The following is a 16,381-nucleotide window of genomic DNA, read 5'->3' as shown; positions in this document are numbered from 1 at the left end:
TCACCAGCAGACGCAGGACAGGCTTGCTGAAGACAGCTGTGTGCTTCTGCAGTGTGTGCGTGTGTGTGTGTGTGTGCGTGTGTGCGTGTGCGTGTGTGTGTGTGTCAGAGAGAGGGGGTTTTGAAAATAACCCAATGGCTCATATATATTCACTGGGCAGACTGAGACAGCTGAGAGCTCTGTTAACATTTTTAACCTTGTCTGCATGCTTTCAGAGTAGTCCTTTTGTTTGCTTATACAGATGAACGTATTAATTCCTGAGGAAGGGGCACCTCTTTTAAACAAACAAAGCAGGTAATTGTTCAAAGGTATCTGGAAGTTTATACATTTACCTCTGAGCAGGGAGATGCATTGATTTTCTGGTTAGGCTTTAGAGCCAGAAGGGCTGAGAACCTACTGCTTTCATCCCACTACTTTCTTTTCTTTTTTTTCATTCTTCCTTGTGTATTTCTTCACAGAATTGTCTGATTTAACTCCTGTTTAACTCAATGCTTATTAATAATACTTATTGGTTCTAAGCTGTACATGTTCTGCAGTTTCAAGGTAACACCAAATATTTCTAACAAAGGTATTCTTCACACATCAATAGAATATAACCCACTTCACTTCACCTCTCCAGTGCTGAACAAATATGTGCTATCATGCAGGGTGTGATTTTTAACAGGTCTCCAAAACTACCAATGCCACACGTGAACAAAAAATGGTAATTTTACTGTGAATCTCTTGTTTTTTACAGGTAAAAAAATGAAATATACTTACAGTGCACTTTGTACATATTTAATTTCCATGCTGTTTATTATTGCTTAAGTGTAGTGATTCCAGTAATCATATCCACGTAAAATATGCATGACCACATATAAAATAGACAACATATCAAGTCAACCACTATACAGCATTATGAAAATTACATAATAGCTGCTCTCACTCTAACAAGCTAGAAGATCAGATAATCGCACGCCCTATACTTTATATTCATTGCAAAGGTAGCTAATAAGAAACAGACCATTGCCTTTGAAGAGGTGAGTCACTGTTTCGGCTCTGCTGTATACAGTTTAAAAAGGCAATACAGACAAAAAACAAAACTAACAAGTCACTAACCAAATATGTTGTTTTGTTGCTGATTAAAACATTTTGCAAAGACCAAAAGAAACAATTAGGCACACAAATGTGCACTCAACACACTTAATTCTTGAGGAGAAGAATGCAGCAAATTTAAGATCTTGGAATTAACTGCAAAATATGCCTGTTTCTTCTGAGCTTTTCACACTTTTCCCCCACATTTGCCTTCACCACTCACGTTCAGCTACATACAGTAGCCAATGATGCAGCCAGAAAGAACAGCAGCAGGCAAAGCAAACCCTTTAATATCACTAGCCGCTGGTAGTTTAAAAATATTATCCTACCTGAGGTGTCATTTCAAGCCTCAAATCAAACACGAACATTAGCTGAGGTTTGATCTTATTTTCTTATACTCTTCTGTTTTCTGCTTTGAGTTGAGCACATGTGCAGACATTTTCAGCACACTTTTGACAAGCTCAGTAACCAGCGATAGTTTGGCTGACGACACCTTTCGTATGCCCATCCTGCTGTCTTGTGTTGTTCACAGTGTTTCTGCAGTACTGGTTAAATCAATTAATTACCCATCTGACTCCTCATGGTTCCTGACCCATCTGGCAGAAATGCTGCTCAAAAGGTGACGACAAGCAGGTTTCCCGGTAATATTAAATTTCCATGTACCACCGAACCCAATGATTTCAAGCAGTTCTGAAAAACCTAACATTAAGATATCAGACGAGGTGATCTTAACAACATCCATCTGTAGCTATACAACAGTATGCATTCATTTCACGTACAGCACATTTGTCAGGCATGGATTTGAAATGTGGTTAAAATGTATCTTCTCACCCTCTCACATGTTAAAATATTATCTCCCAGCATTTACTCATCAAAAATTATTTTTGCTAATTTTTTCACACGGTGGACTGATTTCACGCACATTTGGCATATCTATTAGTAATAGTCTGTGGGTATACATAAAACCCGCTTCTGTCAACCTAGGGTCCAATACCACACCCCAACTGAGCTACAAAATGTGCCATAAACAGCAAAATCCTTTAACAGCGTGCAGTCATTCATATCGCAATCAGCACGTTTTTCACACAGTGAGGAGATTCGGGTGCAAATTGCACATTTTTGCCATTGGATACACTCAGTCACCCGAAAAATGACTGCGGAACATGATCTTAAACGGCCATACCAGCCTTGTCCAATCAGCCTCACATTTGGCACATGTATTTCTTATGCAAGTATATAAATGTATGTGAAATACTTCTTTTCTCACCTGAAGCCATAAGGAACATTCAATGTGGCTTCCAAACAAATTCTTCATACATGTTAATACTTTCTCACGGTATGATTCACTCATTCATCACAGATTTGGCCAGCTTAGAGCCCAGTCTGGCATACAAACTGAATGTACAGTACCAGTCAACCATTTGGATGCACTTACTCATAGAAGGGCTTTTCTTACTTTTTACTGTTTTATAATAATAAAGATATCAAAACTATGAAGTAACACAAATGGAATAATGCAGTGACAAAAATGTTACACAAAATCTTATATTTTAGATTCTTCAAAGTAGCCAAAAATATTTTTTAACATTAAACTTTTTTTGGAAAGAAATTCATACATAGCAACTTTCAATCAAAATGTCTTTGAATGCATGTTTACTATTACGTTTAGTCTCTGCCAATGTCCAACATTTCACAGCACTGCTCAAATGTGGTGCGATCATATTAATTAATCAATTAATTGTGCCCGGGGTTCACTGTTTCATTTCACATTTGCTCTTGATCAGCCACAGACTGTAGGAAGCAACTCCTGCTCATGGCTGTAAGTTCCTGGCTACCTTCAGCCATGCCCAATATAGGGAATACTACTGTTGTCTCTAGAGATGCAAAATGCAATTTTGAATTTTTTGTGTAAATTTTATTACTTGTCCGCTTTTTCAAATACTTGTTAAAATTACTCATTCCTGCCTCCACTTGTTCCACTAATATTTGACAGACAAATATTGTCTTTACGTGTACTCTTTAACATAGCACAAAGTCAACCAACCATCCAGCTCCAAATCTTAGAGGGTTTTTTTTTTTTGCAAACTATTCTTTTTCATTTATTTATCAGAACACAAGCACACACACACACACACACACAAGTTGCAAGCTCCAGCTTTTACACATGAGCACAGTTCTTACAGGACAATATTAACATATTGATTATATTTGACAAAACAGTATTGAATCTGGCTGATAAATGTAGAATGCTGAAAATATCATACTGTACTGTTGTATTTTATTGACCCAATGGTCAATAAAATACATTGTCTTCATTATCACCATCATTATTGTCTCCAATAAGGTATTATTGAGTGAAAAAAGATCCATGACTTATGTGGTAGAAATGAGGTAAAGGTAAATTCATCTAAATCTAAAAATATACTTTGAAGAGGAACTTGGAGAGTAAGAATTGATAGTCTAATTTGACAAAGACAAACTGATGAAAACACACATTTTTTTTTTACAAAAATAAAAGGATTCTTTCATAAATGTCTGATAGTCATACTGATTAAGGCAGAATAAAACATGACCACTGAAATACAATCCAATAAACTTAATTGTTTCATTATTTTCACCACCAAAATCAGAGCCGATAAAAGTGGAAAACTTGCTATTCCCTGTGAGACAAAATGAAGGTCAAAAATTGACTGAAATGATGATTGAAATATTGATTGAATCTAGGGGTAATTATACCTTAATCTGAAGAGATGCAGCCCTCTTCAACCCATCTCTATGACCTGTAGGCTTTGTTGAAGAACTTCAACAGGCATAAGTATTCACAGAACAGATATTCTTTTCATCTAAATCAACCGCCTTAACTTTTATCGAGTGCTCTGATGCGCAAGACTAAAAAAATAAAGCAATAATATCATCTTCAGCCATTTGAGATTGAGGATATGATAGGCCCAGGTAACACTAGAGAAGGAGGCAGGCTCCTAGTGTTGATTTAAGTTAAATGGTCCTCCTCTGCTTCGTTAAGCAATGTGTTGAGGGGGGTTCAGGTACAGGGAGAGGAAGGAGTGCCCTCACCTGCATGCTGTGTTCAGTGCACAATAGCGCAATCTGACTAAAACCATAACATGTCATCACCGCCGCAGGTCCTTGCAGATTACTGTGGTGGTGGGGGGGGGGGGGGGGGTGCTTTGTGCAGTTTGAGCAGGTAAAGCTGTCAGATGCTCTCAGCGCTGAGATGTTTTGTCATCAGCCGTGAAACTTTTACTTTCTTCCACCACAAAGAGCAGGGTGGAAAGAGAAGCGGTGAGATCACCACCTCGGAACACAAAGGGCATGCTGATCGGGGGGGGGGGGTGGGGGGCGTGATGGGGCACGTGAAGGAGTATGTCTGTTGATTTGTCGCACTTGGAGCTGAACTCCTGTTCACGGGAGGAGGCTCGGTCACTCCACTCTCCTTGTGCCCCATCCTGAGTGTCCTCCTGACCCCATCCCCCATGATCTCCCAGCACAACGAATGGCTGAACTGCTCCATACACAGCCCCTTTCCGGTAGGAGGCTTACAAACAGTTGGGAAAGAGTTTAAGATTTTTCAACAATCGAAAACTCTGGAATACGCATGCTCTGCAAGCTGTCCATATGCTTCCTCGTCAGGGCTCTGTGCATTGCAGTGGAACTGAGGACGCACTCACCAAAGACTGACGTTTTAAAGCAAGCCTTGTGCTCCACAACCAAGCGGTCCTCTGTGAACCACTGTCCACGGCGTAGCTCAGCACGGCATCCTACATGAACGAAACATTCAGGAATCACATAGGGTGTCTTCTGTATCTTCGTCGAGGGTGCATGTTTGTGAAGGCTGAAACACTTTAAAATGCGCATTACGAGAGCTGTGACTTGAGGCATCAGACGAGACCATGTTCTGATGCCATGGCCCAGTTCATTTCATTAAAGCGAAGGCTTTATCTTCCCCAGAGGCACTTTCTGATAACATAATTATGTAATTGCCCTTAAAAAGGCAAAAAAAAAAAAAAATTGCATGCCTTCCTCAGCCCCAGATACTGAGACAGTCCTGAAACAACAGCAATGTCCTGGCCTACTTGCCACAAAATAGTTTGGTTTCTGATTGATACACAGGTCCTCCTAAACCAAAAAATAAACAAGTAAACACAGGTGGACAGCATGGCCAGATACATGTGCCGTATCCCCCTCTTCGTCACTTTTAACACCAGCTCCAGTGGCCTCACTCATTTCCTCGAATAATAATCCACCACTGACACTGATTTGTCTTTTAAGCGACAGGTAGTGCTTCCGTTTTTTCGTTACGGTCTGCATTTCTGTGTCATGGAGAATGGGGGTCTGAATGCACTACGACTATTGACCCTCAGCGTGTAGACCAATGGCAGGGGTGCTGGGCGCCCAGATTCTTCACAGTGTCACTAAGGTTGGGGATGGTTACGCATGTTGGGGTCACAGTGAGACTGCTGCGGCTATGGCTAAATCTCACAGCCGCCAGTGGGCAGAGGGTGGGGTTACAATGTGGCAGAGGAGGCCTTTGAGATTGATCTGTGGAGTCGGGGCGGCCATATTGGTATCTCTTGTCATACTAAAAAAATAAATAACAATAATATTATATAATAATATATATATATAATACACATACTGAAATAGTTTCACCACTACTAATATTGAACTGTTTGTGACAAGCGAAGCATGAATGTTCACCATATAACATCTAAGAGACCATCTGATCTGGCCTGATCAACTCAGCCGAGATAACCCGGTTACTGTACAACACGATAGTCTCAGATTGTCTACAGTTTATCTGATAGGGACATTCTAAAACTCAAAAATACTGCCTTTTTTCCCAATGAATGGTGAGAAAGTCACATTTACAATGCACAGTTGTCTTCTTAAGGATGGATATAAAATTTTCCCTTTTTCCACGGACTAGGATAATTGGCTATTTGGGTTCCTTAACATTAAAGGACTTGTTTTTTGTTTATGAAGCATAATTTTAAGGTCAGAAATGCAAATAACTAGTTACATAAAATGCAACTGACAAGTATACACTAAGCGTTTCTGGATGTGTGCTGTACCCCACTGAGTTTTGGGGAATTACGTAATCCTCTTGCATCAAAGATACGCCTGTGGCAAACTATCACCCAGCTGCGACTGGATGGCCTCAGTGCGGTCTTTGTAAGCACAAAGATAGCGACGTCATCCGCTGACCTTTTGTCCCCCAAAAGCCCTTGTCCTTGGGCAAAAAAAAGAGCGCCTTTTCTGCAAATGGTAGATACACTGCAGCACCTCACCCACACAGCCTGCCAGCTAGGAAAATAAGACGACACTAATCCGTTAGAAAAATCATCCATCCTTTTTGGAAAGAAGAAGGAGGTAGAGAAATAGGGTAGGGCTCCTGGATAACATCTTGTCCTCGAGACTGTGGTGCTAGTGGAGTGCTCAACTATTTGGTCAATTAAAAACGCCGAGACTTGCTGATGGACAATGGATGCAGCATGATTTTAACAGAGCATATCTAGTTGCGAGGTATGGGGACGCACACAGCGGCATTATGGGCCGTGACCATGGTACAGTTTTTGCTCTCCCCTTTGCCCGACCGACAACGGCACCGTAGCAATGAATGTTTATCCAATGACAACAACAGAGCCAGACACTGACTCCAGTCGATGACCCTCAAACAAGCCAGCTGTTATTTTTCCATGGAGGTCAACGGCAAAGAATGTTATGAACGCAGCGGCTAAAACGCGGGTTTGTTCCTCGGCTCCCCTCTCCGATAATCTTTCTCCCCGAGGAGCCGCTAGGCCTTCGGAAAAAACCTCCATCTCTGGGGGTGCAGCGGACAGGGTGTTCTGTGGGTTAATATTCCCAGCTGAATGTTCATTCCCAGACCCATACTGAGGGCTATTTCTGCCGTTTCCCTACAGGATATCCTGTTGTACACCCTGTGTTTCCAAGCCTCTGTACCTCACTATACACAAACACCCATAGGCGTTTGTGGCCAGCTCTTTATGCCAAACCCACAGTGTGGGAAGAGGTTTATGCAGCGATCTCAGATGGGCTCAGCCTAGACCAATACATGCCTTCACCAATCCACCAATTTTATATCTCTACAGCTGGGAGAAGCAGACATTGCCGTCACTGGGTCCGTTTTAGGATGGCACGGTATACACAAATGTTTGGATGACAAAGTTAAAGCTGTCCTCAGCCAATTACAGTACCCTTCCCGGACTTTGATGAATGAGATGAAAAGAAATACAATGGGGGGGGGGGACTGGAATCATAACTGAGCCACCATTTCGACACATTGCCTAAGGGACACCACGTAACAGACAACATGTATAAATACAGCATGCGAGAAAGTGTCCGCTTCCAGTTCTCTGGAAGGGGGTTAACGGACGCCTTTCAACCAGCATTTGATTGACAGCGGTAACAACAGGCAATTACACTTTCCATCCAGGTAATGGCTCCAATTAAGCAATTAAGGCCTGACTTTGAGCAAAGACCAGAAGCCTCCGCCTCTTGAGTGGACATCCCTTTAGTATATGCTTAACAAAGAACAGGTGATAGATTTACAAAGAGGACAGGCTCTGTCCCTCATATTCCTTCTTAGCTTGGCTTCCATCTTTTTCCAGCATGACTTAAGATAAAGTTAAAATAATATATCTGATTCTGATGCCTTGCTGAAAAGTAGCTGTGTCCTAACAGTGATGTGATCCTATAAGTTTCAGTTCAACTACACTGCATTCCACTACCCCCACTCCAGTATTGTGATGTCAGTGATAAAAAAATGATGTACAGTGATAAAAACTATACGTTACTTTTAGTATTTTTAATATTTTATCCCTGCTTATCACCAACAACAACATTTACAAATCAGACTCACCAAGCTGCTCGTTCCAGGCGTTCTCTTTGGCCGCAGCGACGCTGGTGTGTTAGCCAGGAGGTACATGCACATCATCGCTGTGTGCTTATCTGTCTGAAGAAGCTTCTTTTTCCAGCTCAAAAGACACAAGTAGTGGCAGATTGCAGTGGCATCAAGATGCAGATGCTCCTGGCAAAAAAGAAAAGCAAGAAGGCAAGACTGGACTATAAGATGTGGCGGGGGCAGACACAAGCAGGACTTGATGGTATTTCTTTTCCTTGATGTAGAAAATACAAAAAGGTTTGAATATCTGTTACGGGTATGGTAAGTAAATAGCAGATTAAAGAACTATCAAGGTATATCTATAGTTACTTGATTACGCAGCTACTTAATTACTGTTAACTACCAAAGTGTGTGGGCTGAGGCACCCATGTAGTTAACATTCAAAAACTCAAAAAAGTTGTATCAAAAAGGTACATCAATCTTAAAATGATGCTGGTTATTGTTCTAGGTACCTAGAACAATATTGCCCTGATCTTTGTTTTGTAGTTGTTTTGATTGTAAAAGCATAAATACACACAAAAAAACATTTTTGCAACTGAGAAACATTTAATTTTTTTCATGTTTTGCCTTCTTGCCACCTAATACTTCATATCTGTGGTAGGATCACAATGAGGACAGAAAAAGAATTTTGCATAGCAGAGCAGAGAAGAGATTTGCATAGCATACCTTTTACATATGTTAAGGCTAGGCTGGTTTAAAAACAGTTGTTTCCATTCACATATGCACAGAGCCTAATGTCACAAACAGTCTAGCTTCTACACATCAAAAAACTAAGAAGAAAATTTTATTTTGTAATGATTGCCATGTGAACCACTTTAATCAGCATGCTTTCTGATAGCCCTGAAGTATACACTGCACTCATTCATACCCTGAAGTATCACTGAAATTAGCCATTGCCAGCAGATACTGCAATTCAATCTAGGAATGATGTTGAACCAGCCCTTATCCATTAATAACCCCCTATAAGTGTGCTATGTTACACAGTAAATTAAACAAGAGGATTATCAGCTATCAACTTACACAAACATACTGTCCATCACCCAGAACTGCAGATACCATAAAACTGCAAAAGTACAAAAGACATTGTCCTTAAAAAATATGTTGTGGCCATGGTCAAACATTCTTTCAATTACAACAAGAGTCCTGGCTTTTTTCTTAATTTTCATAAGTGCAGACGGCTGTGTGAAGGAGAACATTCGAGCCTCAGCCAAAAAAACAAAACCACTCTGTGCAGGTACTGCGCCAGTCAGTGATGAGAGGGAAAAAAGTAATAACCGAAAAGGAATGTCTATTTCAAAATGACCACGTGAGAGAAATGCATACAGAAATGATCAGTCATATTTAATGTATGAACAGCTCTTCCTCCACTATGCATCCCCCACTCCCCCCTTAGCCACACGCATCAAAATATTTGGATGGCTGAGATGTTTTTATATGAGAAAAATCAAACTTTGTTCATCTGAGCAGAGTCAACATCACCGTTTGTATAGCCGAGCAAGGGTCATAAATGTTGGCGCAGACGAAACACATTTTGAACTGTGTGATCCGGTCACTCCCTTTAAAACCGATTCAAAACTTCGCAACTCCGGTGCACGCTCGTCAAATCTTACAGAGGCACACACACACACACACACTGACCCACTGTAATATCCGGTGACGCAAACCCCATAACACAACAGCAGAACCGAGCACCCCAAGGACCACAACAAACAACAAAACACCATCCCACTGCCACTGACATTAAAGACTGTTGTGAAAGTCCACAACCACACGAGCGTCCCTTTCAATCATCGATCTTGAATCTCTTCTGCATTGTTTTATTTCGCCGTGCTTATCTGGCCCATGCGCCGTCAATAATGAATTGCGATATGCGCTTCGTGCTTTCCACTGTGCAGCTATTTTTGGACACGTGAACGTCTGAACAAAAGAGACACAGATGTGTCCTAAGACCGGGGCAAGCGGAGTTGCCCTACCAGCGGGGACTGTTTGTCTACACATCAGTCCACTTTCAGACTTCAGTCCAGCGACGCCTTTTAACTGCACCTGACCAGAGTGTTTCGCCATACACCTCTGCTAGTCCAGTCTACATGTTTATGCATACGCCCCCCCCCCCCCCCCCCCGCATTTACTTTTCAAATTAACAGTAAACTAGCAAAACTGCTGATGTATACAAACACCCCCCCCCCCCCCAGCTCTCCACAGCCTTGCTCCCCACCACAGTACTGACCTGGAGGGTAGTTCACAGGTTACCCTTCTGCCCCTGTTCCTCTTTCTCTCTTTCACTCTCCCTCTCTCTTTCTCTCTCTCTCTCTGGCTGGTGAAGTTTGTCCTCCAGATTTTCTTCTCACACACACAATCAAGGAAGAAAAAAAAAAAACCTCTCCCCAACACACTGCTCCTTTTTTCTTCATTTGATTTTTTTTCCACATTTTTCTCTTTTCTCTTTCAGTCATTTAGTCCAGTTTTGTGTCACCTCCTGCCCCCCCCCCTCCCCCCAACCTCCCTTCAACTGCTTAATCGCAACTAGCAACAACAAACGGAAAGAAAGAAGCATGCAGGGAGAGAAAGAGAGTGAGTGAGCGAGAGAGGGGGGGGGAGAGAGAGAGAGAGAGAGAGAGAGAGAGAGAGAGTAAAACACAGAGTGTGCTCGTTCGAGTCCGTCTCTCCGGTTCAAATTTAGAGGCTAGGTTTAGGAGAACAGAGGGAGCCCCAGTGAGCATGCTCTGAGTTGAAAGGCACACTTTGAAATGAATGTTACTTCCTTTCCAGTGGCTCCCCTTGTGTGGGACTCCAGCCCTGCTCTCTCTCTCTCTCACCCCCCCCCCCCCCCCCCCCCCCCCCCCCCGACCTCCCCTCCCCTCTCTCCCCCTCTCCCCTGCCTTTCACAGGAGCTGGAATCAGGAATGCAAGCTTAGACCGAAGTCCAGACAACGTGTGCTCCTCTCTACAGCACAGACCAGATCAGTTTTTTTTTTCTCAGCATTGGTCCTGAAGACCCACAGCGTTTTTTCATTCCAGCTGACCTAATTAATTAATTAGGCTTGATTGAGCCTTTAACTGTATGCTGATCTCATCTGTTGATTTTATAGTTCTTGACAGCTCTTTGTAAGACAGGTTCAGAGGTGTGTTTGTCCTGATAAAAAAAAGTGGAAAGAAAAAATGTTTCTATGACTTATTTTTGTTTCATTTGTGTCGCTTAAGGATCGGAGAATGTTGATTAGCATTGAATCATGTTAATTAGAAGGTCAGCTGGAAGGACAGTTAGCACTGGGACCAGGGCTGAGAGACGCTGACCTGGATCAGCTATGGTGGGCGCTGCCCTCCCAGTGTTTCAGGGGATGAGGTAACTTTATCACCCTGCTTTACACTCTCGAGTTCTCGGCTCAGGTGATCCATGGCCCCGAGCACAGACTGTCCTGCTCCTTTTTAACCCCTGCACCGCCACGCCGAAGCGCTCTCGCACCTCTCGGAAACCGTCCGCTCAGGCTGCGAAAATGAAAAACGAATCTCTTCATTAATGAAACGCTTTTTGATGCTTTAATCCCCAATGTCCTCAAGGACGGCGTGCAGTGAGGAGGAGGAGGGCAAGAGAGGGCAACAGAGTCAATGGCAAATCACAGTGAATAAGAGAAAAGGTGAGGTCACAGCCTGAGAGTGTGCATTGCGTTAGATTAGGCCTGGGGGAAGGAAGCAGAGAGAAGAACACTAATAACTGTTAATGAAGTTTGAACAATTGTGCTTGCAGATTGGAACTGCATGAATGCACTCCATTCAAAGGGTTTCTCTAATGTTACACCTTGCCAGTGTACCTTCAGAGTGGTTTGGTGATTACTTATAATGTCATCAAGTAGTCTTAGTCTGCCTGACTGGCTTTTGAAGTATGCTAATCTATACAGAGAGGATTAAATATCGGTTCAGATGCCTCACAGGGCTGCGTTTCTGTCCATTTTAATTCATTACATTTCCTGTGCAATATCTTCATAATGGCTTCAAATACCCCAGTAGTGCCTTGGTGCATTTGACTTTCAGCAGAGTAAGTTTAATTATTTATGTCAGTTTTGAACATCGAAACTTCACAGGGTAAAATATCTGTTAACAACTCCAGTATTGTCCTGGATTTTTTGTGTATCCTGTTGTATGGTGTATTCTTCATTGGTATGCACATGTATACCTCTGTGCGTGTGTGTGTGTGTGTGTGTGTGTGTGTGTGTGTGTGTGTGTGTGTGTGATGGGGGGTAGCAGACCATGTTTTTCTCCTAGCTACTTGCCACTTGTGCCACAGTAGCCTGTTTGCATATGGTTGTGCGTGGCTGACAATATGCACTTCACACAAGCACTTCACACTTGGGGTGGCGACAATTAAACAGTTCAATTAACAGAAAACACTGCCTGGCATGCACCTGTGATCGATCACTTAGCAACACATTCCGGGAGGTAACCTTAAACACTGTATAAAATCTTCTTCTTGCATAAGAAGAAGCAGGACGGCTCTATCAAAAATGACGCGGGCTCAGATTTCCTACCTTACCTGTTCCACCGCAGTCTTCATCCTGCATTTCTGAGCTCCTCATGCGCACACTCTCAAGCTAATTTTGCAAATCTAGATCACGTAGGCATTCGATTCCCAAGACCAGAATCTCATGACAACATCGGTGGCAATTAGCGACAAATGGTTTATGAGTGAGAAGATGAAAACGTCAATCCCGCAATGAATAGCCCAGCTGTTTGAAACACTGGAACCGTATATACACGCTGGGAAAATGTGAATCTTCTTGTCAGGACACGCTCAGAGTCTCCATATTGTGACTCTGTACCGCCTGGGGTAAAAAAATCATCATTTTACCAGGATTAAATAATAACATTAGTAGAACTGATAATGGCATAGAATGCAACATCTTTTCACGAGGAGGTCGACATATATTTCCATCCTTTCCAAGAAGTGACAGGATGAATTGTATGTGTGCTGCATTGATACTCACATCAAAAGAAAGGACAATAAAATGTAGAAAAACATAAAATTGGCACAATATTTTACATATATCCGATGACAAACCCTGTTCCACAGCTGTTTGGCCCTGCAGAAATGGTACGCAATGCTTTAAATGAGGAGATGCTGCAGACAAAGGCGGTTGATGTGGGTGTATCACAGTCTGGCAGTCTCTCCTGTCCTCTGTCTGTAGGAACTGAGTGTCCTGCTGCCAGTTCTGCTGTGCAGAGTGCTCCAATGTTATTTCACTCCGTCGCAGTTCTTCTCTTCTAAGCAGAAGTCAAAACTGTCTCTGCATACAACCCCTGAACCTCCTGTTCCACAGATCATGCTCCTAAAACACACACGCGCACACACACACACGCGCACACACACACACGCGCGCACACACACACACACACACACACACACACACACAATCTCGAAGACCAGAGCAGACTGTCAGAGAACGGTTATGAGATACAGAAAGCATCCTCTGACTGAAGACTTTTGTGCTCTGTGCACACGAACTAGAAATATGCACAAAAATGTGCACCACTGACTACTGTGTAGAACATATATACATTTTTTCAATGTATTATTCACAAAGTTGTGTGTGTTACGGATATTTCACAGGTTATATGCAAAAAAGTCAACTATAGTCCCGGAAAAAAAAAAAACTGTGGAACTTAGTTGTCGGCTTTGATCATTTCATAAGGCTTGTCCTAAAATCCTGGAATCTAATTGAGTTCAACAGACTGCTGTCTGTGCAATCTCCGGTTTCTCGGCGCTGACCCACTTTCTCTCAGCTTCACAGAAGCCGTCTGTACTTGACCTGAGTGGGGGAAATCAGGAGAGCTGTCCTGGAAGAGAGCTCAGCAGCCTCCTTTCACCTGGCGGGGTCCCGATATTCCAGCTGTCACAGCTGCCCTTGTCATATGTCCCCAAACGGGGGACAAAATAGACAAAATATGCCGCTCAAAATAGATACTGTAATCCTGTGTACAGACAGAATGTTCTGTCTTTATGCATACTCAGACAGCTTTCTGCTCTATTGCGATAAACACAGGAAAGTAATTATTGGATTATTTCGTCTCATTTCTGCCAGAGCCTTCAAAGCGGCGATCTGCGCTTTGCATGTTATTTCAGCAGGCGTTTTTAAAACCAAAGCCGCTTTTCTTACTCATTCCCTTGCTGACGCTCAGAGGCATGCCCTGAAGTGGCTTGTTCAGATCCAGTCCAGAGTCCATCCCAGGACAGGCAAAGCGGTCCCTGGAGCCGGGAGCAGGGGGGGGGGGGGGTGGAGACGGGAGCAGGGGGGGGGGGGGGGGGGGGTGGAGACGGGCCCTGGGTCAGGACAGGAGAGGGCAAAGGATGACGCAGTCTGTCCTCCGCACAGATGTGCTGTCTTCCCATGCAGCCCAGCCCTTCCTAATCCCACATCCCCTCATTAATCTATACGAAGAACACGGGCCCCAGAGGGGGAGGTGAAACCCTCGGATTCAAAGTCACATGCTGGCCATTTTAAACACGACCGACCCTGTGGGGGGGGGGGGGGGGGGGGGGTCACAGGGTGTGAACGAGGCATCGTCTCTCTGAAGAAGAGACGGAGAGCGGCGGGTGGCTCGGGGTCAGAGGAGCTGAATCCAGTAAGACAGATGAGATGCGAGATCTGTGACAGTGGCCAGAGGGGGTCTCGTACTGAGGGATGAGAGGGAGAGAGACTTAGTGGAGGAAGCAGCAGACAAGCAGATGGGCAGACAGCAAGGGTCTAGAGATAGACAGTGAGAAAATGACAGGGAGAGAGAGAGAGCGAAAGTTAGAGGGACAGAGGGAGAGGGAGAGGGAGAGACAGAGGAGAGTGAAAGCAAGAGGGAGACAGAAAATGAAATGTAGAGAGAGACAGAGATGGAGAAAGTGAGAGGGAGAGAATTAGTGAGATGGAAAGAGAGAGAGACAGAGAGAATGAGAGCGCGAGAGAGACTGAGGGAGAGAGTGGGAGAAAGTGAATGCCAGAGGGAGGGGGAGAGAGAAAGCATTATGGGACAGAGGGAATAAACTGTGAGGCTGTTTTGCCTCAGTCATATTGCCCCGCTCTAAGAGTCATATCCACCCGTGCCCCGTGGCCCAGTTTTTACTGTAACAAAGCCTTTATATTTTTATCGATTCTTTCGAGCACGGCTGATTCACACTGACATAACAAATTCAGAGTGGCATGACAGATTCGCAGTGATATAGCCGGCATTAGAGGACCCCAAGTGCTCCGGCACAAGCCTAACACACATAAAAACTGCACTGGAATATATTGCAATGTAGAGCCACCTATGTCTCTGTTATTTTCGCTTCACAGACAGATAGCAGACATCAAACCAGCACGGTATGTAAAAGCACCAAAGACGTCTGCTCCTGTAGGTGAGCCCATTAATTATTATTGCCATTTATCTGCTTATCAGATGCTCTCCTTCAGGGCAGTGCCCCATCGGGGAATCAAACCTGCAACCTTTCAGCTACACTCCTACCACACCGCCTCCCACTTCATACAAGTACCCTTGTATATTAACTCACTATGTCCCATATACTTTCATGCTAAATGAAACCTCCGAGGATGTCTATAAACCTGTCAAGGAAAACTGCATTAAAAAGTTCATTTATGAATCAGTAACATTGATCTTATATTAATTTGCACTGTAAATAATTCCTCTGGCCATACGAGAGGAGACAGAAGATGAGGAACAGCACAGGAAGAATCCACAGGCCCCCTTTGCTAAAATTCATTCTTTACATACAAAAGTGAGACAGTGCAATCAGTTGCCTTGTATTAATATTATCTTGAATTAGTACTAAAGTTAGTGGTGTTAAGATTAACGTTAGACTGTAAACGTTCACTGTTATATGGTCATGGGCTGATGACAAGGTATTGATTCTAATCTCTAATTTTAGTGGCCGGTCATCTAACACATTTGGCAACAAGCTAGCTGCAGAAAATATGTTTTCCTTCTGAAAGAAATGTCAAGTTACATTGAGTAATCAAACCAGAATTGCAGAAAAAGGTTTAATAAATGCATTCTGGATTAATCAGTTTTAATTACCCATGTGTATACTTTTTTATGTTGTTGTTTTTTTTTCTTTTTTTGCATGTTGACATAGAAAAACAGCCTCAACCAACAACTTCAAATTTGGCCATGGGAATATAAAACTGATTACTGATTACTGATTACTCTCCTGTTACATTTTAGAGTGCAAATTATGAAATCAGATGTTTGTATGTTTACATAAACTATACACCATTTTGAACTTATAGCTATACATATATTCAGTAGTACATGCACCAATGGTACCAACTGATTTATTTGTAACACCGCACACAGTATATTGGTAAACATACCTTCTTACACATATAA

General features: G+C 42.9%; 1 long non-coding RNA gene across 1 annotated transcript in view; it reads right to left on the bottom strand.

The window, feature by feature from the left end:
• LOC118773999 overlaps positions 1 to 10,411 on the bottom strand; it is a 96,261-nt gene extending 85,850 nt beyond the window's left edge. Inside the window, exons 1-2 of the long non-coding RNA XR_005004798.1 lie at positions 10,242 to 10,411; positions 7,973 to 8,140 (exon numbers count right to left, since the gene is read on the bottom strand). This is a non-coding gene — a long non-coding RNA (uncharacterized LOC118773999). The remainder of the gene's footprint in view (positions 1 to 7,972; positions 8,141 to 10,241) is intronic.
• Between the last annotated feature and the right edge of the window lie 5,970 nt (positions 10,412 to 16,381).

Source organism: Megalops cyprinoides, chromosome 3, assembly GCF_013368585.1.
Source record: "Megalops cyprinoides isolate fMegCyp1 chromosome 3, fMegCyp1.pri, whole genome shotgun sequence".
Lineage (NCBI taxonomy): Eukaryota > Metazoa > Chordata > Actinopteri > Elopiformes > Megalopidae > Megalops > Megalops cyprinoides.
Note: the sequence above shows the minus strand (reverse complement) of the source record. Positions and strands in the feature narration are given on the sequence as shown.